The following is a 27895-nucleotide window of genomic DNA, read 5'->3' on the forward strand; positions in this document are numbered from 1 at the left end:
TTCAAGGGTAGCGCTGAGCGAGAGGCTGAGGACACTGTATCTGTGACAGTTTATCTGAGTTCTTCCTTCCGCACTTCTCTTCCTTGTGGCCTTGTTTGGCACAAGAGGACACTCTTCCAAGGCGCTTGCTCTTGTCTAAAGATTTCCAAAGTCATGGAGCCACAACTGGATGGTGGTGTGCTTGAGAAAGGAGCAGCAGACTGTCTGGATCATAAAAGGTGATGGATTAATCCAAACCTTAAATGAAGACCACAGCACAAGAAATAAAACCCTTCCCATCTGGCAGATGATGGTCTCCAGATAATTACTCTTATAATTTAATATGCTACAAATCTGAGGTACAGAATATTTAATAATGCTGCCAACCACAATGAGAATATTCATACAGCGATACCAAGGGCTGTATAAACATGGCTACCTTGTCCAAAACAATTCATGATTAAACAAAAAGAAATAATGTTTCTTTGTGATAAAACCAGTGCCAGGGGTAACTTTAATACAAAAAAAAAAATAAAATATTATCATAAAACAGTTAGAAAACATCTTCTAACTTAGAATATCTTTTTAAGGCCGGGCAGTGGTGCACATGTCTTAATCTCCCCTGCACTCAGGAGGCAGAGGAGGGGGAATCTCTAAACTCACTGCCAGCCTGTACTATGGAGTGACTTTCAGGACAGTCAGAACTACACAGGACAGCTCTGTCTTGAAACAAACAAACAAACAAACAAACAAACAAACAGCAAAAATATAGAAGAAAAAAAAAACAGAAAAAAAGAAAGAAAAATGTCTTTGCCATTGAAAACCTGCATTAGAGAAACAATAAAGTGTCAGGTCCGGAGAGCATTAAGGACTGAAAATGGGTGTCTTATGAAGGTGACCTCTTAGAGACATTTACCCTTAATAATGCGACATTAGTTATAGCAACAAAGTGAGCTCTCGAACGTGCTTCTTTGTGAACCTAGAACGCGGCAAGTGGAGAAATATTCACATTATCTGAAGCTGGTGTTGATTTTTCAGAATAGGCAAAGGTATAAACGTGGTACCATTCTGTGTCTGCATTCTTCTCTGCGACTTAGGCTATTTCTTGGTTAAACTCTCAAGCCTTTTAAAAAGCATGCAGTGTTCAAGCAAATATTGTTTACAACTCTAGACTGGTTAAAACTATATGCTAACTAATTGTACTGTAAATGGCATAAGATAAGCTAGTTTTTGTATAAAGCTTATTTTTCTAAATTATTAAGTTTCAACATATTTATTATATTTATACAAACTTATTACATTGTACATTAGGATGCATCATGCCAATGCAAGTGACTTTATGCAATGTATAATTTCCTATATGTTTGGTCATTAAAACTGCAAACAATTTTTAAAATTTCTGATAGGTTATATACTATTAGCCTCAGATTTTCATAAATTCTCATTCTTGGAATATTCACTTAATAACAAAACTCTTTATAAATGTTTCACTGAGAGATGTATTATACCCCTTAGTTGTGATGGTTAATATGTTCTTCACCTGAACTATAAACACTTACCTGTCATTTCCACTGTCAGCTATGAATGACATATTTTCCAATATTAGTATTTAGGACATCATAATGGGAACTAACTAAAAATTTACTAATTTGGGCTACCACCAAAATTCACTTCTCATTTCCATGTTGAGAACTGAGTCACTCGTTTCTCCAGGATACAGTTGCTGAGCATCTACTATGGCACACAGCTCATTTCCCAAAGCTAGACGTAGAACAAAGCCACGCCGACGACACCAGCAGAACAACACCGATGACTGCGGCTTACATCCTGGTGAGCCAGAGGTACTGAGCGCCGGCTTCCTTCTGAATGCAGCTTTTCCTGCAAGGGACCCTGCGGAGCTGGAGCATATTGGAAACATTTATAAGAGGAAAAATGTGCGTGCATGTGTGTGTCTGTGTGTGTGTGTGTATGCATGCATGCATGTATATACGCACTATAGTTTTTTGTGTAACAATGCATTTACAGCTGATGAGTTCTGAGACAAACAGGGCTTAGGAGTCTCTCTCTCTCTGCTCTCTCCTCCATTCTTCTGACATCAGGCTTATTTCTACGACCCCAACACACATATTTTATCCTAACTCTAATCACTGGAAGTTAAAGAATTATATTGTCCATATTTTGTCCATCAGGCAGTCTCTGTTTGGAAAATAATGCTACAGTCTATAGTTGAGCTGATGCTTAATTAAGGTAAGATTCTGATGTATAAACATTTATATGTACTCCAAACTAAATTATTTCTGTTCCAATTACCATAATTGCTAAAATCTATCCCTCTTCCTTGCATTACCCTCATCAGAGTCAGATGCTGCCAGACTCACCCCCAACTCGGAGGTTGTTTGGCCATTAAAATCATGGTTTGTTAAAGAAGAATCTTAAGAAAATATAATCGCCTTGAGATACACAGTGGGAAAAACAATACATTTGGAGACAGATTTTATTGGTTTAAATCCCAGTTTTACCTTGCCTTTGGCAAAAATATGGTAAAGGCTTTTATTTATAGAAAAAAGCTTTCCTTTTAAATGAAGATTTGTTACAATAGCCAATAGGCTGGCATTTAGTCCACTGAGATCCTTCACAGGTCTGTGCATTGTTGCTCATACTTCCCAAATGACCGTATGACACTGGCTTCCTTGGATTGGTATATTCTCAATGAGTGAACTGCAGAAAACAATGCCATATAATGTAGGCTTTAGAGTTTATGTATTGAGGATTATAGAATTATAATCTTTGTTAGTGGAAATGGGAATATTCCTTCATGAATATGATATACCAAAATGTAAATATATCACTGCTCTTGTCCCCCTTTCTCTCATGTCTGTAAAAATGTGACATGCTCATTAATACATGCATATACACACACATGCTTGCCTACATAGTATAAAAATATGCACACCTCCATGTATATGTATTCAACCTCTGAATCAACAATAGGCCTCAGAGAGAAACACAACAATTAGGTACCTTAACAGTGTAAATTAAAAAATATATATATTCTAAGAACTTAGGAAACTTCAAAAATTGAGGAGAGTTACTTGAACATCCTAAAAGAAGAAAAAGGATATAGAAGTTCTCTAAGATGCAGAAATGATAGGAATAAAACACACTTTTCGCAGAGACATCCATCCTTCACCCTCTGGTGAAGCATCTTTAGAGTTAGATTTCGGTGTTCAAGAAGCAAATTGAAATTATGCCACAACTTATTCTTGAAACTAATTCGTTTCAAGTGAATGCATTGATCATAACCACAAATAACAGCATTTTGTTTGTTATTATTTCAACTCTCAGTGATTATGTTTTAACTACACACACAGACACACAAGTGCAAGCAGAGAGAGGAACAATCTCTCCTTCTCAGAATTTCTGGAAACAGAGATTTTCGTAACTAAGAGAGGTAATAGATAGAGTGGCTGTTAGCAACTGAAAACATCTTTAGGAGAAAGTCCTAACAATTTTGTTTCCAAGATAGAAGCAATTTGCTTTCATTAGTGCTAAAGAGATTCAGTATTAGTGTCAGAAACATTTCATCAGACTATCCCAGTGCTATTCTTAAATCAGAACAGTACATTTAAAGGTTTAGAAATATAATTTCATGTTATTTTTCTCCTTAGATATTGTAGTCTGAGAGAAATTGTGTGGTAATGTAATATCGCTCTTAGAGCTGAACTTAGAGTAAAATAAATAAATAAATATGATCAACAGTCATTCATTTCTTCATGGAGCAACAGTTTTTCAGCATTCATGTGTGCCAAGGCGTTTCTGGGTAGTAGGGAATGAACTCGAGAAAGTCACATTTCTGGCTGTGGAGAGTCAGAGCTTAATATCAGAGGCAGATATCAAAGAGAAAATGAAACATAATGAGGAAAGAACCAGCATTGGTATATGCATATGTAGTTCATGATAAAATATTTTATGATAAATGGTAATTTGGTGGAATCTATTAAAGACTCATGAAAACCATATTACTTATGATGTATCTGTCCAAGATGCAGTTGTTTAGAAGGTGAGTTCTGCAAGAGAATCATTTGTGTGTGTGTGTGTGTGTGTGTGTGTGTGTGTGTGTGTCAAAACAAAACACCCTTGCATTAATGATGAAACATGAGGCATGGATTGACAGTACTCCTTGCCAGTTGGCCAATGTATAATCTCTTTGGCTGAAAGGCCTTTATTGAATGTAGTCCAATCCCCTTTCCCTCAGTGAATTTGATGAGAACTCTAGATTAAATGCTTTCACAGTTCCTCCCTTACTCTGTTGAGTTTGCTTTGTGTGCTCTCTAACCTAGAAGCATCACTAGCTCTTATTTAACTTGTGATCACATCAACTGTACAACTAATGTTCAGTGGATTCATTCTCTGTAGGAGACAGATTTGCAGCATGTTCTCACCAATGGTGGTCTTTATCTTCCATTGTTGTGCTCCTACCACAGTTATTGGGTGGATGAGTGTTTCCTTACCTCTCTCTGGAATCCTTGAGAAACAGTAACAACCCGTCTGGTGGAAAAGCATAGTGAGTAATTTAGTGAATGGAATTACAATGACTGATATGGAAACTAGAATGTTTTATGGATAAATAATGCATATTATACAAAATAAAATATCTAATGAAAGTATAATACACTTATTCAAACTATAACCTACATAATATTTAATATGCAGAAGGAAGAGATTGCTTGTTATCTGTCTGACCGGCATTTTATAATCATAATTACACACAAAACACTAACTTTATTCAGCATATTAAATGTCTAATAGGAGGATTATATTCTGTTGATTCTTTCCATTTATTGTGACTCAGGAGATATAAATAAAATTATTATTTAAGATTTTTTTGGAATGCCTCCAATATAGAAATTTAAAAGAAACCTGGGCAGTGACCTTCCATAGATTTCCCTTTTTATGCATTTCTTTGCGGGGACAGGATAGAGGCATGCTGTCCCCAAACAGCTCAAGTTCTTAAATGAACATCAAAACCGATACAATGGGTCAGAGTTGGGCATCAAAAAATATAAAATTCCATGTCTCTCAAGGCCTTAGGGTTCTTTTGCCAGCCTGTCAATCTGTTTTGCAGTTATTCATATGAGAAAAATGCACAGTGCTATTAAAAATTAATCTAGCTTCAATGCACTGTAAGTGAAAGAAATGAGGGAGGAGAAGCCAGACAGTTGATATGTGAACAAGGAAAAAGTAACATAATGATGAAGATGGATGACAAACGGCATGCTGGTTAGAAGAGCCATTGTGAAAACATGATCAAAAGCACAATGTGACGACGTGATTTACAGGAGTCACCTAAACAGCAGGAGATACATGTGTTGCTTGATGTGTATTAGTGTGTATTTTTAAGGATGCATGGTTTTTGAATAGTATGAATAATTTTTTATAGATGTTGAAATAGGAACAATGCTGGAATGACTAATAGAGATATTGAGTATTTCACAAGTAGAATGCTAGAAATAGCTGAGCATGAGATGCCAGTTGATGAGAACATCTTCCAAATCATTTTGGCAAGAAATAAGGGAAGGCTTGGGTCCTATAAATACATGGTGTCCATGAGCCCTCATTGCAAAATGTCTGTGTGTTTTCCTTAGTTCCCTCTTTACTAAGGTGAATTTCACCAAGCAGATAGTTATTTGTTTTAAAGTGAGAAGTCAGTAGTGTTTACTGGGCTCACAGTGAGGTGTCACCATCGTTGCCTGATTCCAAAGCATTCTAATCAACCAGAACAAAACCCCATAGCCACAAGGCAGTCATTCTCCATTTCCCTTCCTCTAACTCCTGAGCTTCACCAATCTCTTTTTGTCCCTATGGATTTATCTTTTCTGCATCATTTATGCAAATGGAATGATATAATTTTCTCCAAGAATGTTTTAGAATTGTACCCACACTGTATTATGTATCCATAACTTAAGCCTTTTATGGCTGAATATTTATTCATTTCTGAATGTTACTTCTTGTTTTGTATGAATAATAATGTGAAATTTTCCTTAAATGATTTTATTTGTATTTCTCCCGTATCTACCAAGTACTTACTGGCTCTAAATAAACCATCTTCTCCTTTTCCTTCAGTGTTCTTGCCTATGCTAATTCAATTACCTAAGTTACATTCCTGTTGCACCCCAAGTTACTTGGCTAATCAGATTGTTATGTTATCCCTCCCAACCTATTCGACCAACTAGATGTGAAGCCCTCAGACAAAAGGCCAATAACAACATTTCTGCCATGTCAGAGTTATTTCTTGTGATTGAAAACTTTTTAAGGCGAAATCATGCAATGTATTTCTATATCACCCTATGAGGGATCCAAACATTTGTTACTATGGCTAAATATAATTTAAATATTTTTACAGCAAATTAGAACCCAATTCCCGTTTATAAAATGATTACCGACATAGTCTATTAATTTATTTCTAGGGCCAAGAAGATGGGCAGGATAGATAGTAGTATTCCTGCATTATTATTGTTAATTTTTCAGACTTAAATTCTTACTCAAAGACTCACTTTCTGATAGCAATTGCCAGGGCTAAGGTTGAAACCCGAGCTTGCACTTATACAGTGGGCATGACTTTCTCTTTTAAAACTAGATTTACTTTGAAGCCTTTGGCTTAAATGCTACAAACTCAATTAAACTGAGATCTGGGGGACTTGGCTAGGGAAAAGATGTTCATGATGGGAGTGGAAAATTACTGCTTGCTCTCAGTTTCATAGGACCATAAAACAGCTTCAGGGATTTCCATTATTTTATTGATGGACTCCTTAAATTGCATTTTACTTATCTCTCTCCCTATTCACAAAAATCCCTAAAGATCCTGTGGTGTGATTTCATACCTTCTTCCCTCTTGGGACAGTGTGACCTTTTCGTGCCCTCACCATGCTGAAGGATGAGCATAACTTACTAGTCCCTCATTGCTTCTCATGCTGATATGACACTACACCATTTTAATGTTTAGCGGTCTTGAACTGAAAGTGACCTCAAGAGTTGGGGAAGGGATTACGTTCAGTAGCTCATAGACCTGTCTCGAGGTTGTGCTGTAACTCACACGTGCTTAGTTCCCACTAACAAGGCTCCCACTAAAATTTATTTCACTATTGCTCTCTTGAATCACCCCACCTCCTCAGTCTCAAGGGTCGATTACTAAATATAAGCATGGATGACCAGCGATAATGGTCGACGATAGAAAGTTACTCATCTTTAGTGTATATTCTATTCAATAAATTTAAAGCATTGGCTATTTCAGAATTCTAAGAGGACAAGTATTTGAAACCAAAAATATGAAAGATAGATACTGCCTTCTGTACTTATATTGAGGAATGCTTTTTCAGGTGCAAAGAAACAAAATTTCTCTAAATGGCACGGATTAGGAAAGGAGAGTATCATATTTACACTAAAGGTATTTAGAAAGTGAAAACTATCGCCAGTCATAGTGGTGGGCATCCAGACTGAGCTGAGGTTTAGCATTGTTTTCCTACTTCCCCTGTGTTAAAAATCAAATGTCTCTCTACACATGTGAACATTTCTCTCTCTTCTGTGTTGATAGGGATGGCTAGCATTGTATGCTTGGCATAATCTAGAAAATGCAAGGTAACACACTTCAGGGCGTATTTGTAAGGAAGATTCCGAAATGAGATAACTAAGGTAAGATGACCTCCCTGGTTATGGATGGTACCACTCTGCGTGGAGCATCAGACTGAGTGAAGAAGCAGCAGCAAACTGATCATCAACAGTGATACCTCTCCAAATGTGGATGCTCTGGTGCAAGCTTCCTGGTATTTATACTGTAGAATTCCCTGCCATAATGGTCTATGAGCCAGAAATAACCCTTCTTTAGTTGCTTTGAAAACACACACACACGAGAGAGAGAGAGAGAGAGAGAGAAAGAGAGAGAGAGAGAGAGAGACAGACAGACAGACAGAGAGACAGAGACAGAGAGAGACAGAGAGACAGAGACAGAGACAGACAGACAGACAGACAGAGACACAGAGAGAGAGATTCAAAACAGACAGACCTATCAGTTTCTATTATTTTTTTTAATTAAATTTAACTATTTGGTTGCTTAGTTGGAGCATGATGTAACTTCCATAGATCAAATTCAGGATGCCATACTTGAGGGCAAGTGCCTAGCCAATATCTATTCTTCTAATTTGTGAATATTGAATACATGTCCATTTTAAAGTCCTTCACTTTATTCAACAAAGTTAAATTATTTTAATCTGGCAGATACAAACTTAAATGCTTTACACTGAATTATATTCATTAATATCATGCAATTAATTTTTGATCATTTAAATAAATAGACCAATTCCTCACTGCCAAAGGTCTTACAGAGCATGCCTCAGCCAGTATTTATTTAAATATTTTAACTTTCTACCAACAAAAGGCATATCCTAATGATTTTGTTGGTGGATTCTAGCACAGTCTTAGGAATGAAATTGCATTATCTGGCTCTGGCTGCTCTGGCCTTGCAAAGCAGCAGTTTCAGAATCTGTAGCGGGAGAATTTAAAGCCATGGTGAGCCTGGACAACCTAACTAGGCTCTGCTTCCAAATAAAGTACCAGTAGGAGAGTGAGCATTACCTCAGTGTAGTGTGTGCTTAGCATGAGCCCGTCCTTCGTTTTTAGTCCCCATAACACGAACTCATAAACCAGAGACAGAAATTATGCCTGTTATCTACAATCTCTTCCAAAAAGTAGAAGTAGGCTTACATATGCCAAAAATAGTGCTGCAATACAAGATATGCTAATATGTTATATACTAAAATATTTGCCATTTTCTAAATATGCATGTGTGAAAATGTACATATACCCATAGAGTTCAAGATAAATTTGTATTTTTATGGAATTTATGACAACTGCCTTTTGATTAACCTCTATCTTTATTCCTATACATCATACAAAGTTTAAGAGGTTTTGTTTCTACGTTAGACATCTTCCTATCTGTGAGTAAAACTGTGTACTGAGCAATAAGCAAAGTGTGAGACAGTAGAATACTTTAAAAACGAAGAAATGTGAACTTCTCTACCAAGGGAATGACTTGCAAACACTGCGCTCTTTGTTGGTGTACCATTTCTTCACGCTGATGTTACTTAACTGGAAGTTTCAGCACTAACTGACTCCAGTTATCAATCTCAGTGGCATATTAGTTCATGACTGTTGTTGAGATATCGTGCCTGGGGAAAGCATATTAGTTCATGACAGTTGCTGAGATGACATGCCTGGAGAAAGCCCTCTTAACGGATGACGCTGACTCACGGTTTAAAGGACGAGCTTCTCAATACGTTCTTAGGTTCAGTTTGCCAGTATTTTATTGAGAATTTTTGTATCACTGTTCATAAGAAAAAAAGGTCTGTAATCCTATTTGTTGAATCTTTGCATTGTTTGGGTAACAAGGTGACTGCAGCCTCATAAAATGAATTTGGCAACATTCCTTCTGTTTCTATTGTGTGGAATAATTTGAGGAGTATTGATACGAGATCTTCTTTGCAAGTTTGGTAGAGTTCTGTGCTAAAATCAAATTGCCCCTGGGATATTCTTGGGAGACTTTAAATAACTCCTATTTCCTCATGGATTATAGATCTATTTGAGTTGTTTATCCAATCTTGATTTAAATTTGGCACATGGTATCTATTAAGATAATTAGCCACATCTTTTAGATGTTCCAATTTTGTGAAGTAAGGTGGTTTTTTTTTTTTTTAATTATTTTTGTTTGTTTTTTCTTTTGGATTTTTATCTTCCTTCCTTCCTTCCTTCCTTTCTTTATTTCTTTATTTCTCTTTTGAGCCCAGTTTCTCTTGTATTCCTGGTTGTCTTGAAACTTACTCTGTAGACCAGGCTTGCCTGGAACTCACAGACACAACTGTCTCTGCCTCCAGAGTGCTGGAATTAAAAGTGTGTGTCAGTGTACTCCACACAGTGTAGAAGTCATGCAGACAGAAGCTTGAGATGGTTATATTGCATCGTGAGGAAGGAAACGGAAATTCACGATTATGCTCAACTGGCTCCCTTTCTCCTCTCCATACAGTCCAAGAATTACCCCAAGGGAATGCTATGGTACTCCTTCTAAAGTAAGCATTCCAACAGCAATGAGAGAGGAATACAGGGGATGTATTCATTAGTGGACTGGTAGTCTCAGCAACAGCGGTAAGTATTCCTACCCCATTAATCAATCTAATCAAGAAACTTTCTCTCGAAGATGCCCAAAGGCTTATCTCCTCAGTGATTCTAGTTCCTTTCAAGTTGGTAAATAATCTTAACCGCAAGAACTGGTTTGTTTTAAAGGCATCAATAAAGGAAACAGAACTCAAATTATGTATGAACAATCATATAAAACATATGTCATAACTGATACAAACAGCAAGGATTTTTTAACAGAGTGAGTGAATATAGGAAGCCACTTTATCAGCACGATGCAAATTTCAATTGTGCCTATTAAAGCTGGAAAATTAACAAAATTATGTGCACTTGATGAGGCATATTAAGTATTTTAAAACTATTTCTGCTAAGTTTTTCCTGATCACTTACTAATGACTATAGTTTTCTTTAAGTGTCCCATGCACATTGTGTAAAATATAATAAAGTAAAGCAAAATTCTTATGCAGATCCTGGCATTCAGTCTCACAAAGAGGCATTCACACACTTTCATATACATATACGCCTTGCTATACACTGACACCCACACACAAATTTGTGGCTACCACTAGACATGCACACACACACACATTCACTCCTCCAAGGACACACACATACTCATTTCCACACATATGCACTCACACACGTGCACATACATCCTACATGAAGATATTCATAAACACTCATTGGTTGCTACACACAGACACTCACATACACACATTCATTACCACTTGGAGACACCCATATACATGCACATTCCTTACACACATGCTCACTTACACACAATTCATTTCTATACATGGACGTTCACACATGCATAAACATTTAAAGTTTATCAAAGCTAAGAGCTGGATTACATGAGTAAATACAAAGCCACAAAGGCAAGGTTTATTTCTTTAAGAAACTAGCATTTTCACTCTTAAAATACTTGTTTTATGTAATCTGAAAGTTTATTCAACATTGTTCTTATCTGTCTTATATTTTTATTAAGTGTAAATACATATTAGTGAACCAAATATTAAATAATCAGATAAGAATAGTAGTTAGAAAGAGTTAGAAAATAATGAATATGAGAAAGCAGAAAATAAAATTCTATTCACTAATCTTTTCATATCAATATGCAATTCTTAATTTTATTATATCCCTGTTAAATAAGTTGATCTATAAAAGCATTTACAAATTAATCTAATTATATTTAATAGTATTTCCTATATTAAGCTAAGCTAATGATACAATGATAATATTTAAATTGTTACATTTGGGCTATGAATATATAAAATATCTTTTGAAAAAAGATTATAATATTATTATCGTGATCATTTTACTATGCATTAATGTCAAGAAAGAAATATTCAAATTAAATATGCACATAAATATGTTAATCTACTGTTTTTTTTATCATAATTGTAGCTTAATACAGACACACAGAACTTCCACACTGACTGCTCACACACAATAAAACTGTAAAAGATGTGTGTCCTCCTTCGTTACCCAGGCTTCCCATTGGATCATGATCATCATGATGTGCACCTTTTTTTTGACTGGCAAAATAAAGTTTTAAATAGACTTCATAAAAATTCCTCCTAAAGCTATAATTAGTACTGAAACAAACTTAAAATCATGGCCACTTATCAGTATAAAAAAAAACATAAAAGCAACATTATTGCTTATGTCATTGCTATTATAACAACACAATTTAATCTTGTGTCTTAAAACTGCATGGTCAATTTAAGCATTTTTTAGCATCTAAAAGTCTAATAATACTTTTATCCAATAATGTTTTCAAGGTCACTTTGACCTGGCTTGTAGACTAATACGAAATGTTAAATAGAATTAGAACTCTACTCCAAATAAGCTATTTTAAAGTACATTGCTGTAGCCGGGATTTGCTATTTGGGATCATTAGTAGAGAAAATAATTTAAAATTTTTATCCCATAAAGCAACTCTAATGGATTGACCAGAATTATTCATTTATCTTGAAAACAACATGATGAAAGATAAAGACAAAATCAATTTCAGTGCACTTTGCTTTATATCAAACATGTGGAATTTGATGGCAGTTGATTATAAGAGATTGCCATATGAAAATTTTAAGGAAAACTTGGAATTTAACTAACATGTACAACCTAACAGCAAACTAACAGCTTGACAGCTTGTGAAAATTGAAGGTGGGATTGGTTAATTTACTCCGTTAGGTCTACTGAGTTGAAAAAAAATCTTTACAATTACAGAGCTCATTTTGTTAGAGAATACTGTTTATACAGAACAAAGAAGAGTTCTTTTGAATAGCAGTGAAGAGGCAGATAGTGATTAAGGCACAAACCGTATTCTGGGCAAAGCACATCACATATTCTCCTGAGCTCAGGCATTTTGGCTGAACTGAGGGTGGTATAACACAGAGCCTTTCATTCCTTCCTTGAGATAGAGGACTGGAAAGAAATTGTGTTATAGGTATTGATTTAAGCACAATGGCTAAAATAATTATCAAAATACGCTGGTCTCCTATATACCCAAGACTTGTTTTGTCTTGGTTATAATAAAAACAGCAACAAAATATTCAAGATGTTATATATATGTGACCACTGAAGTTTGTCCATGTAAAATAATTGCTTATAATCTTGTCTCCAGTGTACAGCATCTTCACAGAGCTAGTCTAGTTAAATTGAGTTCATTCAAGTGAGTACTAACCCATTGTGATTAATTGTTGCAATGTGTGTCCAAATGAAAGCACAAAATTTGTGTGTAGAAAGGTACTCAAACATAGAACACCATGTAACAAAACTAGAGCAGACTGCACAACAAGAAATACCCACAGATAGCCATCAACACAGGAAGTTAAGAGGACAGGAAATTGTTTGTCTCCCAGGGAGTTTTTCCAGGGAATTCAACAGTATGAACTTGAAGACCCCAGGCTTTTGGACTTCTGACCTCCACACCATGATTTAGCCAACCAGTTTGGAGTACTTTGTTGTAGTGCTCCAAACTATATATAGGCCCCCAAGCTAGCATCTGTCCTATCCAGAAGAGTTCTAAAGAGCACCGCAGGCTGTCACAGCTGATGCTGTAATGTTGCAAGTCCACATGGCACTTTCCACAGATAATTCATATGCAGCCCTACAAAGCCAACCTCAAAAGTTTATGGACAGAAGTCAAATCATCAACGCTAAATCAATTACTCATAAGATAATTCACTAAGGAAATTGAAATTTTGCATTGAGATGATTGAAATTTAGAAGGAGTGTATCAATGTAAATGGGCCAAAAACCAGGCCGAAAAGGTCCCCATATTAAAAGAAAAGAATGTTCTGGTGAATCAAGTGAAAACTTCAGCAATGGGGAACTTGCAAAGAAGAGCCAACTGAAATAGAGCAGAAGAAATGAAAACACAGAATTGTTATGTAATTAGTGAAAATGTGCAAAATCAGAGCATAGAAAAATCAGCAAAACCATGAATTGTTTCTTTGATAACATTAATTAAATTTATAAAAGATGCGTAGAATTACAGAGAGGGGAAAAAAGAATGAGAGAGGAGAAATTATCAAAATCACTAACTTAAGAAACAGAATGAGGTATATTACTCTTGACCTTGTAGAAATGTAAAGAATTATTTAAGAACCTTTGAATAACAATATGCCAAAAAATTCATAAAATTTAAACAAAAATGTTCCCAGTGAGTACTGATACTTTTATTGTTAGTATAACCCATATTTTAGACATTATAGGTTCAAAACTTTAGTGATTTCTTCAATACATTTTGTTTCAAGAAGGGATTTTATGACATCATTGTAATTTAAGCCCCAAAATGTGCATTTGGTATGTATTTGGTATGTATACGTACATATGATCTCTAGCATGGTTTCTTCATAGCTGTTGCATAGTTTTAAAAGTGGTTTTACAGAGTTGGTCATAAACAAGATTTTATCTTTTGTTTTATGTAACAGGTAGCATAAAATATACTAAATTTTCTGACAGTTCAACTGTGGGACCATTTTTATTAATGCTTTTATTAATTTACATAAACCTTAGAACACACTTCCCCTCTCTTCTAATAATTTGCAAAGACAATACAGACCCCCATTCTGTTTTGATTAAATGCTTCTAATCAAGTCGTAGACAGCTCAACCCATGTAAAACTCTTCTTTTCTTTGTATTTGCTTTTTAATTGTTTTTCCCTGATTTACGACAATAATGTGCCCCTTAGTAGGACAGTTAAAGACACGGAAACTTGAAACACATATTTCTTAGCTCCTTTCCATTCTTCTCTTTTGGATCCCACACATGTTCATACGCAGCACACTTGCTCGTGTTTACATTGCACACAACTTCACATGTGTCTTATTTCTGTTACTGCAACTTCATATTTAACATACTATGGATATATTTTAAATTATTTAAATATCTGTTTATACACACATGCATACACACATATACACAGACATATAGATCTTGTAATAAGTAATATCTTTCTAATAATTAGCTTTATATGCTAATATAAATAAAGGAATGGAAAAAAAACCATCTGAAATACCCATAATCTGCCTGCCTTTATGATGAAATACCAGTTGTAAAGTTATGCTATTGATTTGTGTCTTGGTTTCAGCACATAGCAAGCACAGATCAGGTTGCGAACAGAGGTCTGTGTTGATACTCCAGCTTTCTCTTGTGTTCCAGGATGCTTCTCCTCTGTGGTCCTCTTCCAATCTCAGGTCAGTGCAGGGGTGCCTCAGAATTGATTCGAATCTCTAATGCTATTTCCTGAAAGACGTGGGCCTGCTCCCATTGATTTAGTTCTTTATCTGAGGAATAAGGCCTAATTCTTATAAGCTAATTAGTTCCATTTTGTCTGAGGAGGGAGCAAAGTCTGGGATACTATTAAGTCAATTACCTTTGATTTATCCTTTCGAACCACAGTTAATCCTATGTTTAAGTCATACCTCCTATCTGCCTGTCTTCTTTTTGACTCCAAACTGCCTGAGCCCCACCCTGATGTGAATACTAAGAAGACTTTTTGTAGGTGTTCCACTGTGTATTTCTTTTGCTGCAGGCTTCCAATTGTGTTGATGCTCTAGACATCTTTTAAAACTATCTGGCTTTAAGATAACATTTTATAAATTTGAAAATGAAAATGTTAGATACATATTTCTTATGCAATTAAGGCCCTCTAATACACACACATGTAAGGGCACACACACCCACACATACACACACATGTATCTTCTATTCCAGTTTTAAGGACTGTCTGTCCCTTGCTTTGCTGCAGATATAAATCCTCTTACTGATTCCTTCATGAAAATCTTGCTGGCCCCGTGGTTTGCATTCATGAGGGCTCCAGAGAAGGTCCAGAGAGCTAGGTGCAAAGATGAAGCCCTTGTGTAGGAAAGAGCAGGAACAGTATCATCCCAGATGCCATAAGTCTACTGCAGCTTAATTACTCCAATGTTCATTTACATAGCACATGATAATGAAAGTCTCTCACAGAAACAGGTTAAATATTCATCAAGCCAGTAATACAAAAATATTCTCTGTAACAGATATAAATCATTTCCAAATGACTTTTAGAATTTCTCAAAGAATTGTTTGAATTTCAATGATTTTACTTGTTAAGTTTGTTTTCTGTTACTGTGACAAACAAGACCCAAAGGTATTTGGGTAGAAAAGAGTTCATTTGGCTCATAGGTTTTTTTTTTTTTTTTAAGGGAAGTCAAGGCTAAAGCTGAAGCAGGAACCTGGAGGCAGGTGCTGAAGTAGAGACCATGGAGAAACGCTGATTACTGATTTACTTTCAATGGCCTAAGCGGCTTGCGGTCTTCTACAACCAAGGCGTTCTCACTCCCAAATCAAACGTTTATTAAGAAAAGGCCCAAAGGCAAGCCTGCTGGCCAATCTTATGGAGACATTTCCCCAGTTGAAGGTATAGTCCCAGGTGACTCTTATTTGTGTAGAATATCAAATACTAATCTATATATAACCTATATTCTTAACTTTATTTTTGAAGTGAACATAAACAGTTCAAATTGTCTTGGAAGATATGAGTATCTTTCTATGCAGAGATTTAAGGATGTTAATAATTCTTTTTCTGGAATGACTCATAGATTGGGTACATCAATTATCTGAAGATTTTTATTTCCAGGATTTTGTTTTCTATAGTCATTTTTTTACTTCCTTTTCTAGTTATACTTTCATATTGCTTTATATATATTTGCCAGTAGCTGTGTGGATATGCATGTTGAATTCAAACTCAGATAAATTAGCATTAATTTTGGTTCTTATTTGGTTGTGTGTGTGTGTGCCCGCCCATACAAGTTCAAGTCAGACCACATCCCTGCAAGGATAGTGGGGGTTAATATGAAATAATTCCCCTGCCCAAGAAGATATTGACAATTGATGGATGCAAGGAGAAAAAGTATCAGTCAGTATTCTTTAACAATGTTGCCCATGAAAATAAACCATGCTCTATTAGAAGAAAACACATTAAAGAATATATGGGAAGAACAAATTGGGCATGATAGAAGACAAAGAGAGGAGAGAGAGAGAGAGAGAGAGAGAGAGAGAGAGAGAGAGAGAGAGAGAGAGAGAGGTTAAGGACACCCAGAATAGGTTGAGAAGACAATGTAAACATCTAATTTGGTACTGTGGAGGTCTGAATGGGGTATCCCCAATATTCTCCAATAGCAGAATGCCTGGTTGCTAGTTGGTAACACTATTTGCATAGATTTAAGAAGTGTGGCCTTGCTGAAAATAGACTTTGGGATTTCAAAGGTCATGTTACTTGAGGAAGGGTATTCAAAAGCCATTCTTCATTTCCAGTGCACTCTTAGCTTCCTGACTGTGGATCAAGATGTGAGCTGTTACTGTCACCATGTCTACTGCTTGGCTGCTGAGCTTCCCTGTATGGCAAGTAACTGACTCCCCTCTGAAACTGGAAACTCCAAGTAAACTCTTTCCTCTTTTTCTATAAGATGACTTGATCACGGTGTTTTATCACAGCTAAATAAACCAGACAGTGTCAATAAACACAGGTTTTCCTAGATATGTTCAGACAATAATTAACTGTAATACAAATTGAGCACCATGAAAGCATTCTTGGTTGTCAACTTGATTACAAATGGAATTAACTAAAGGGAAGTGACTCAGTGCACGACTTTTTTTTTATAATTAAATCATTTGAAGTGGTAAAATCTTCTTTTTTAGTCCCAATCTTCTGAAGTGGGAAGATACACCTTTAATCCAGACCTTTTAGCTGGGAATATCTACCTTCAATCTGGGCCAACCCCTCTCTTGGAAGCCTATATAAGGAAAATGGAAGAAGGAAGCATGCTCTCTTTGCCTGTTTGCTCTTGCTCACAAACCCCTGATACTAATATAAATAAAAGTGAATGGAAATAGTTACTAAAAGTTATTTAATATTATTAAACAGTCAAAGTAGTTTGAAAGTTTGAAATTCCAAAATTCACTGGCACTTCCCAAACTCCCTGTCAACTATATTTATCGTCAGGAAGATCCTAAGTCTGCATATGCTTCCTCAAGGAGTGGGAGGAGAGGGAAGGTGGAGAATAACTAAGAGTAAATCTTTTGGGAGAAGTATCTCCTAAATTAGCAAATTTCATTGAATTTTCCAGACAGATGAGTTTTTGCTTTTAGATTGCTCTTCTTTGTCACTTAAAATATAGCTGTGCTTCTGAGTTCTCTCACTTCCTTTCTTAACACAAATGCATTTTAAAGAATCCTCTCCTTATATAAACTTTTGAAATGGTAAAATATGGTTCAGATAGTTACATTAATTTCTCTTTTCTGGCATCTAGTTCTAATCATTTTTTTGGGAAGTTGAACGCTACTCTCCACTAGTCAGCATGCCAAACATTGACTCTCATGTTTATTTTATAGTTAGATGCTTGTTTTTGAAATTTTAGGTTGGATAATAATACAGAAAACCAAACTGCTTTCCAATGGAAGCATTATTTAGTGATTTAGACAAAGCAGGACAATGGCTTTGAGGTAGACTCAAGATGGAAAGGTCTCTTAAGCATCGTGGTACCACCTTTGTCCTTTTATACACAGGTACATTTTGTCTACCCCTCTATGTCCTCCCTCATTTACTCAAAATCATTAACTTATTTTTCATTTCTAAAACCTACAACTTATTTTCTGTTTCTAAATTCTGCTGTTTCTAAACTGTCAAATTCATAGAACCACACAGCATATGATTCATGGGAATAGTCTGTTAGTTTTTCATCATCATTCTCTGGACATTTATATGAACTATATTAACAGCTGAGTCCTTTAGCATCAGATTCATTGATTCCAATATGCCACAAATCACTCTGCATCAGCTTTTGAAGAATATCTATGTATACTGTTTGCATCATACTCATGTTTTTGTATGAACAAATCTTGCCATTGGCTACAGTGAATAGCCCAAACTATATTTGCTCAGGTGTATGACACATAAATATTTAGAAGAAAGAAGTGAAACTGTTGTCTTCCAACTGATTAAGATATTTACTAAATAAGTGGTAGACGTTTGTAAGAAAATAGTTCTTTTTCTATACAATTAAGTAATTTGAATATGCTGTGGTTCATTTTTTAACTCAACCTACCACAAATTAAAAAAGTCCTCTTGAGTGGAAACCTCCGTTTGTATTTATTGATGGTGGAAGACGTGTCTGATTGTGAGCAGCAACTTCAAACAGCAGCCCAGCCAGAGGGTGTGGGTCAGGACGAAGATCGCTTGCCTTTTGTTCCCTTTGCCTTGCCTCTCATCACGGACCTGATTTACTGGTGCTGCATCTGATTTTTTTTTGTTTTGCTGATATTTGAGCCAGTGTTTCCAGCCTTCCATTGGGGTGTAAGACCCAGCCATTCTCCTGGAAGCTTCCAGGTTATCAGCACTGGATTGGACTGCTGAGATACCCAGCTTGTGGACCAATTACCTGATTCTCAGCATCTCAAATATGATTCAGCTGTTGGCACAATTTTAATATATGTTGACCTAATAAATTCACACATGCAAACACACACACACACACACTTCCTTTGTATCTCCAAAGAACCTGAGTATACATACATTCTAGCTCTAGAAAAATAAAATGTACATTGATATTCTATATCCCAAAATATACTTGTCAGAGAAAGACACCAAATTGGATGTCAGAGAAAGACACCAAATTAGACATGTTATTGGATTAAACATGTTCAATAATATCCTCACTATTTTGAAGCACATACACAAAATATCCACAAATGATGTACAATTCCCCTCTGTGTGCTGTGAATATGTTTTATTACCATTGGTTGATGAATGAAGTAGTTTTGGCCAATGACTTAGCAAAGCAAAGCCAGGTGGTAATTTGAACAGAGATCAAGAGAGTGGGGGAGTCAAAGACAAGCCCTGCAGCTGCCAAAGGATAAGAACCTGGAATTTTTCCTGTAAGTCACAGCCTCATGGCAACACAGATTAATAGAAATGGTTAGGTTAAGATCTAAGAGTTAATTACTAAGAAGCCTGAGCTAATAGTTTAAAGAGTGTAAATTGATATAGCTAATTAATGAATATCTAATATTAATTTTAATATAGATGTTCATTAATTAATATAGTTTCTGTGTGATTATTTCAGTCTATGCAGCCTGGAAACAAAAAAGCAGTCACTTACTACACTCAAAACTACTCAAAGTCCCACTAAGATTAAAATCAATAAACAATTTATGTTTTTTGTGCACAACAGACAACTAGCCAACAATGATAACAAATGACCTTTATTATAAATCATTACAGAAATATTTCCTAAATGTAATTTTAAATGCAGTATGCTAGACAGAAAATAAGTATAGAGCATGTATAATCAATTTATACATAATACAAAAGCATAAAAAGAGGTATAATTTGTTTATGCAGTTAGGAATCATGAGCTTAGTTATTCTTGGCTAAGAATGACTGAGAGTGAACAGAAAGAGGATTGGGTTGTAATTTCTTGTAATTATTTTAGTAATATGGCGTTCTGCCTTCTGCACATGACATAGCCATTTTTTTTTCTTGAACTAGAGAAGCTTTGATTGTCAAACCAGCCCCTCATGACAATGGTTTCACCTACATTTCCTGTACAAGTGAGAATTCAGGGCTACATATGAGGCAGCCTGTCCCAACAGGTTCTGTATGTAAAGAACTGGGCCATATGTATTCTCAGCCTTTGGTTGAGAACAGGTCAAATACTGAGACATATCTTAGTTGGACCACTGCTTCAGTTTCTTATGATATTAAAATCAAGGCGTTGCCTAAGGATGGAATCATGTCAAAACATGCCTGAACAGATTCACTTCTAAGCTCACATCTGTGGCTTTGCCTGAATTCAATTTATCGAGAGTTGTAGGGTAAGAATCAAATAATATTCTGCCTGTTAATAAGAACCCTACTGTTTCTTGTCATGTGGTTTTTCTCAACAGAGCCCTTCTGCTGAGACAAAAACATCAAGAGTGCGACGGTGAGAGCAAAAGGGAAGTCATTATGCTTTGTAATCTAATTGTGCAAGAAGCATCCCTTCATCTTTGCCTCAGGCTATTGAATAGGAGATTAGAGATTACATAAGGCTATGAAAAGCACAATGCTGGGATCATTGTGGACCATCTTAGGTACTTTGTCTACGGTCAAGGTAGATTTTGAAGCTTAGCCCAAATATGTTTTCCTTTAGATTTGTAAAGAGGATTTTAAACAGGCCAGTGTGCGTTTTGTCCTTTGTGATGCCGAGTAGTGGAAGCCTCATTCCATACCTTAATTTTCTCACTTTATTAGTTGCATAGTGATTTTTGCCTATTTCTAACAATGTTCTGAATAAGTGATAGTGTTATCATATAATAAATTATTCAGTTACAAAATAAATTCATCTAAATTTCTGACTATGCATCCCAGTACAAAGTTAAACAAAATCACTAAGAGCTGATGTTCTTTATTTCTGTTCCAAACACAGAAAATATTCAGGCCGTCATCATAAAGTGTGAACATATTTACAGGCTAAGAAAGAGTACAGATACTCTTTACCTTAGTTTAGGTTACTATTGCTATGACAAAATAGTGTGGCCAAAAGCAAGTTGGGGAGGAAAGGGTTTATTTCACTCACAGGTGTATATAACAACAGTTCATCATCAAAATCAGTAACAGTAGTAACTCAGGCAAGGTAGGAACCTGGAGGCAGGAGCTGATACAGAAGCCATGAGGAGTAATACTTACTGGCTTGTTTCCTATGGCTTGCTCAGTTTGCTTTCTCATATATGCCAGGACCACCAGCCCAGAAATGGCCCCACCCATAATTGGCAGGGCCCTCCTCCATCAACCACTAATTTAAAAAAATGCCCCACAACCAGATCTTTTAGAGGCATTTTCTCAACTGAGGTTTCCTCCTTTCAGATAACTTTAGTTTGTATCAAGTTTCCATAAAAACGTCCAGCACACCCTGCACCAGGCTGAGAATCATCTTGTTTTACATTTATTTTAATTTATTTTCATTTTGAGAATTTCATACATGGACATAGAGCCTTCATCCAGCAATTGAAGTAAGCAGAGGCAGAGAGCCACAGCAGAGCACTGGGCTGAGCTCCCAAAGTCAAGCAGGTATAATCTTTGAGAAGAGAAAGAGTAGATATCCGTGTTAGAATGGGCTAAGATGGTGTGGCAGAGGAGAGAGAGAGAAAGGGAGAAGGGGAAGGAAACAAGGGAAACTAGACAAGGGTGCTTGTCCTGGAGGGACAAAGGACATCTCTAGAAAGAGAGGAGACAGACATGGTACATAGTCAAATGGCAGTTTGCAAAGGGAAAGGAGAAACCCAGATTAAGAATAAAATATTTTATTTTAATTGGGCATGTTGAAATGGTGATCCAAAGGGGCTTTTGATTGCTGGATTTTAATACGTTGATAGCTGTATCTTGGTAGCAGGCCTTAAGGGAAGAGAGTGACAAAATAAGGAAATAGACCTTGGTTGGCAGCTTTAGGAATGGAATCTAACTTTTTAGCAAGACAGCAAGATTGGAGGGAAAGGGCAAGGTCTGCCGCAGCCATGCTCACCACACTCAAGCTGGGCACAGCCCCTTGAAATGGAGCTTTAACTTCAAATGACATGATTTTTATAAAATATATAGAGGAAGTATGGAAGGAAGAAGGAATGAAGGAAGGAAAGAAAGAAAGAAGAAGAAGAAGAAGAAGAAGAAGAAGAAGAAGAAGAAGAAGAAGAAGAAGAAGAAGAAGAAGAAGAAGAAAAGAAAGAAAAAAGGCATAGGAATCTCTCCCATACAGAACAAAGGGAGGTCAAATGACAAGAGAATGAGACATTAGTCTGCTGTATGACAGTCTTTTCCTGAGAGATGCAGAGAACATACACCTACTCAGTTCAAAAAGGGAGCCATGACAAACCCAGGTAATATTCACTTCACAAATATTCACTTTCTGAACCAATGAGTTACTTACAGGAATTTGGGTAAGGGGTTTTAAGATCAGAAATGGCCTAAAGACAGTTGTATCATCAGCCCATCCCAGCACAGATGACAGACCACAAAAGCTAGAAATCTACAGCTCAGCGCATAGCCTACAGCCAGCCCAACAGATAGAAGTGTATAGACCAGGAGGTCTGAGCATCTTCCAACAGCTCAGCTGGTCTCTACTTCTTATAGATGGCTGGGGTTGTCTGAGAGTCTTCTTTGTAGCTTGACTTCTCTGAGACAGACGTTCAGCAGTCTTTACTGACTTTATGCTCTTGGGGAGTGAGGGGTTTAGTGTTTTTCAAGGACTCTATGAAGGAATTTTGTGTTGTTTACTTCCTGCTTTAATGATCTTCCCTGAATAATAAACTGTTTTCATCTTGGCAGGAACTGCACATGACATGGCTATCTACAAAAGAAGGCGTCTGCAGAATTCAGTCCTGACCCTGATCATAGACTTACAGTCTCCAGAATAAAAAAAAAAAAAAAAACTAAACTTTGTGGCTACCTCAACCAGACTCTAGTATATGGTGGTAACTCTCGAACAATACAGCCAATCTTTAAATTATTATGTGCTTTTATTCTCATAGGAAGCATGTGGAATTTAATGCATATGATTAACAATGCTACAAAAAATGTACAAATAGTCATTCTTATATAATTAATAGGTATTTGGTGCTGATCTCTTTTCATAATTTGTGAACAATTTGCCTATGGAAAATTAATACAAATAACTACAGCACTTCTAAAGTTCTCTGTACACTGTTCTCAAAATGTGTGGGTACTATTTAATTATAGTGTTGGCCATTTGAATTCAATGTGCTATAAAAGAAAACAAAAATAAACCTTTTCACTGTTTACATTGAATTGCTTCTATCCTATAGTTTCAGTTAATCTATTTCCTAGCTCTGATTAACCATTAACTAAAAGAGTGATGGGGTCTGGGAAAATGGACTCTGCGACAGTGTGGCAAGTTAATTTTAAAATCGCAAAAGGAAAACAACAAACTTTCCACATATTAAAATAGAATTGAAATTTAATGAATCTGAAATAATGAACCAATGGCCCAAACTGTTGTTTTGTTGAATGTATTCCATGTGTGAATAATAAAAACATCAGTAATTGTGACAATAGAAAGTAAAGCGTAGATGTTCAACGCCGTTGTGTTTCCCAGAGTGATTTCAGGTCAAAAGTGTCTGAATAAAGTTTATTTCCCTGGGACACAAAGAGCATTATTACTTCGTCACTTGCTTTTGGTAAAACTGTAGTCTGTTATAATCTTCACTATGATATTAGAATTAGAAAATCATATATTTCTTCTCCAAAAATTCTATGAATCAGTGATCAGTGGAATCAAGAACCCTCATGTCCTTGTAAGGCAGATAAACCAAAACCAGTTTTAAACTTTGTAACCATTAGATAATAAGATACATGTTATCTAAGTAACATTTACAGTATTGCTAGTATAACTTTTGATTGCTGAAATAGAACTTTTTTCTAAACACATTTTCAAGTTGTTTTTTCATGTTTCTGGAGTGGCACAATTATCCCATGGTGTGTTACTGGGGCGTTGTTGCCCAGTATAGCCTGATGCTATTTAGGCTCCTTTTCTACAGTGGTAAATTCCTGTATGATTTCTTTCAAAATGTCACTAGTGATAGTTAGACTTCCCATATTCCCACCTGTACTCTGGCCTCCCATTCTCCTCTCCATTCAATATTACTTGTATATGATTTCAGGGTTTACTACTTGGTATTGGACAAATAATCTGGGGCTCTTCTGTAAGAAACAACACTTGCCCATCTCTCAGCATCCCTTACTTGCTTGTAGTTCTTTATCTGGTATTGATAAGAATTCATGACTATACCTTTTCTGACATTTGCAGGAGACAAAAACCTCACAACAAACTCCCAGTTCCTTTGGCTGTCGCAATCACCCCGCCCATCTTCTATGATTATTGAATCTTAGGTGAAGCAGTGTTGTGTTGCAGAGATGTCTGTTGGGACAGGTTGATGTCAATGTGCACAATATTGGGATCAATTTTAGAAAGCTATTTCCTATTTCAATGAATACAGTGGTTTTCTTCACATTCTTCTCTTTAAGAATTGGTGCAAAAGGCGTATGTGGAGATCCTTTAACCACTTGGATTTGATTTAGTGCATAGAGAGAGATAAGATCCAGTTGCATGCTTCTATATATACAGCTATCTCTTTTGACCAGAAGCTATGAGATTGTATATTATGTTGTCTTTTCTCGAATCTGTATTGCTGGCCTCCTGGTTCAAGTCTTATCATTACTGTCTTTGTACATGCATATATTATATATGTGCATTGCTCAGTTACAATTATGACTAATTTATTTTTAAAATGCATGCTTTATACGACATTAGGCCAAAAGGGCTGTGTAAAGCGCTATTCCCATGAGACATCACTAGCACAAAATGAAGATCTTTTGTAGGCTGCGTTGACTTCCTAAAATGGGTCATAAGTATTGAAATGCAACAGCAAATGTAAATATCATATATGATGGAAAGATAGTTTAGGAATGTAGTTGTTATTCATAATTTCTTTTATGTCAAAAAGTCAGCCTACTTTTGTCTTTCAATTTTTTTTCTGGATAGATTATCTTGAATTTAGAAAAGCCAGTCCTTAATTAATAAAGCTTCAAAATTAAAAAGCCACTGTCAACTGTACACTCAGAGTGTGTGACTGTGCCTCCTGGCATTTCATTTCCTTGATATATGGCAACTGCATTTGAATATAGGTATTTAAAACCCCTTCAGGGAAAAGAAAGCATACTTAAAACCTGGTAAAAAAAATAAGTCCCTTAAAACTTAATTTAAAACCTTAAAAAATAAATTCAAATTAGTGGATATAGAGGTAGTATAATAATACAAATGCTAATATAATCAACTCTCTGTAAATGGAAGTTAAGGTCCCACCTGGTCCCACAGCCATTCAGTCCTAAAGAAACACACAGAGGCTTCTATTAATTATAAACTGTTTGGCCTATTAGCTCGGGTTTATTATTAATTAGTTCTTAAAACTTAAAATAATCTGCAAATCTTATCTATGTTTAGCCACATGGCTTGTTACCTTTTCTCAGTGAGGCATCCTTATCTTGCTTCCACTGTGTCTGGGTAGTGACTGCCTCTCTGCCTTTCCTCTTCCAGAACTTTCCGAGTGTGGTTACCCCATCTATATTTAATACCTGGCTACTGGCCAATCAGAATTTTATTAAACTAGTGACAAATCTTTACAGAGTGCAAGAGCATTATTCCACCGAATTTTCCCTTTTTATCTTTTCAAAGCGAGTCCAAGCCACCACTAAGCAGCATGCTGCTGGCTGCTCATCAAGACTACATAAGTGTTTGGTGAGAGAGTCTCTTAAAAGAGCCTCCATGGAGTTTTTCCTGCTAACACTGAGATAGAACCCTTTCTTAAAGGATCTGTGCCTCTGATTGCTACCAGAAAACAGAGCTTACCAAGTACAGAGTAATGAAGGTCACCAAGAAGCTGCATTTGTGTCTGTTCTTGTCTGTTCTCAGGCTTTAGGTGGAAATGCTTGACAAACATTTGGACACCATTTGTAACATGATTAATGAAAACCCAGAGACAGATAGTTATTGGTGTTCAAAATGAAGATCAGAAAAGCAAAGCAAACAAGTCACTAGAGAAGTCTTACCTCTACCAAAAACTGGGCAACATTAGACTGAATTTCCATTTGAAAAAATATTTTTTTAGAAAATTGAAAGCATAATTTATAAACTTGGAATCATAAAACATGAAAGTGTTTCCTAATGTCCTAAGAGTCTAAGAAAGATTAAATATTTTACATTGCTTATTTATTGTTGCTTTTATTTTATTCTTATTTTTATTTTAAAGCAAGGTGTTACTATGCATCTTTTGTTGAACTAAAATCACTATAGACCCAGATGGCTTAGAAATCACAGAAATCCACTTGTCTCTGCCTACATAGTGCAGAGATTAAGGGCAGGCACCACTGCTATGCCTGGTTTAAATAAGATAATTTTGGACGTCATCCAGGTACTATTCATTGTCTGATTTCATTTCTGACATTTGGATTAGAACAAGTTTAGCTATGTTTTCTTTTTGCTTCTTCAAGATGAAAATTTGTATACCCAGAGCCCTGAGAAAATGAAGCAAATCTGAGCAACTTCTTTCCATAAAAAAATACCATCCGTTAGGCATGTATTAATGATTTCCTACTCCTGCACAAATCCTGAAAACCAAAGGTAAAATCACACAAACAAACATTAATAAATGCTACTTGCATTGAGTTTATGGTATATTAAGAATAATAGGCATTAATCAAACAATGTGGTGCTTCAAATAACTTAAGTGATCTGAAAAAGATGAATGCTTTAAAAACCATTGCTGCAATTGAAAATGGCCTTAACCCATTAGAAAAGGCTATTTATGATTAAATAATTAAAAAAATAGTTCATGCTTATATATGATAATATAACCATAATATACTGGTCTCAAAGCAGTGAATCTGTTATTTTAAGCTCAGAATTTCTTCAGGAATTAATCTGTGTAGTGCATAACAAATATTTTCTCAAATGAAATCCCATCAGTTTGTTTTGCAAGCCCTCTCATATGACCACTTTATGCAATTTTGTTTTAGAACTCTTTCATTATTGTTATTTGTTGTTTTATATCTTATCTTTCCTTAGAACTGTTACTGAATACATAAATGGAGGTTTCTCTGCCCAGCCCTGTCCTGCAGCTACTTCTAAATAATCACTCATAGACTTAATATTAAATATGAAATCCTTGACTGAATAGCTCAGGCTTTAACTAGCTCTTACCTTTACATTAACCCAATTCTATTCACCTGTGCTGTCCACATTCTCATACCTGTGCTCTAATTCATCTCCTTTGTCTCTCCTGACTCCTCTCCTTCATCATCCGAGTTCTCAGTATGATTTTTCTGCCTAAACGTATCCTTCCTGGCTTTGGTCAAACCGCTTTTATTATTAACCAATGAGAGAAATACAGACTCAGAGCGTACAGAGAAGTCATCCCATGGTATACCGGTGATAGCCAGAAAACACTCAAAAAATTTATCTAATGCACTAAAGAGGAACCTTGAATTTTCTGACTTTTAAAATTTAACTCATGTATTTTATATTTTTCATGAGGTACTAAGTGCTTGAGGTTAATCAAAAAGACAATTATTAGAAATAAAATAATATGGCATATTGTTCATGAGAATTTAAGTTTGAATTGCTAACTCTGTACATGGCTGCAT

The 27895-nt window shown here is 35.9% G+C and overlaps 1 long non-coding RNA gene across 13 annotated transcripts; it reads left to right on the forward strand.

The window, feature by feature from the left end:
* The first annotated feature begins 1043 nt into the window (after positions 1-1043).
* Positions 1044-23485, forward strand: LOC126488009 (uncharacterized). 13 transcript variants are annotated; one of them, XR_007588563.1, is made up of 8 exons: positions 1329-1820; positions 2169-2226; positions 4464-4543; positions 7571-7668; positions 10052-10170; positions 14759-14864; positions 15855-16069; positions 16966-22305. It is a non-coding gene; the product is annotated as an uncharacterized lncRNA (long non-coding RNA). The 13 variants fall into 13 exon arrangements; XR_007588543.1 differs by having other exon boundaries at positions 1044-1820; positions 4396-7668; XR_007588550.1 differs by having other exon boundaries at positions 1044-1820; positions 4464-7668.
* The last annotated feature ends 4410 nt before the right edge of the window (positions 23486-27895 follow it).

The sequence above is a fragment of the Alexandromys fortis genome, unplaced genomic scaffold (assembly GCF_014885135.2).
Source record: "Alexandromys fortis isolate MF-2015 unplaced genomic scaffold, M_Fortis_MF-2015_v1.1 scaffold_8_1_9099942, whole genome shotgun sequence".
NCBI classification, from domain to species: domain Eukaryota; kingdom Metazoa; phylum Chordata; class Mammalia; order Rodentia; family Cricetidae; genus Alexandromys; species Alexandromys fortis.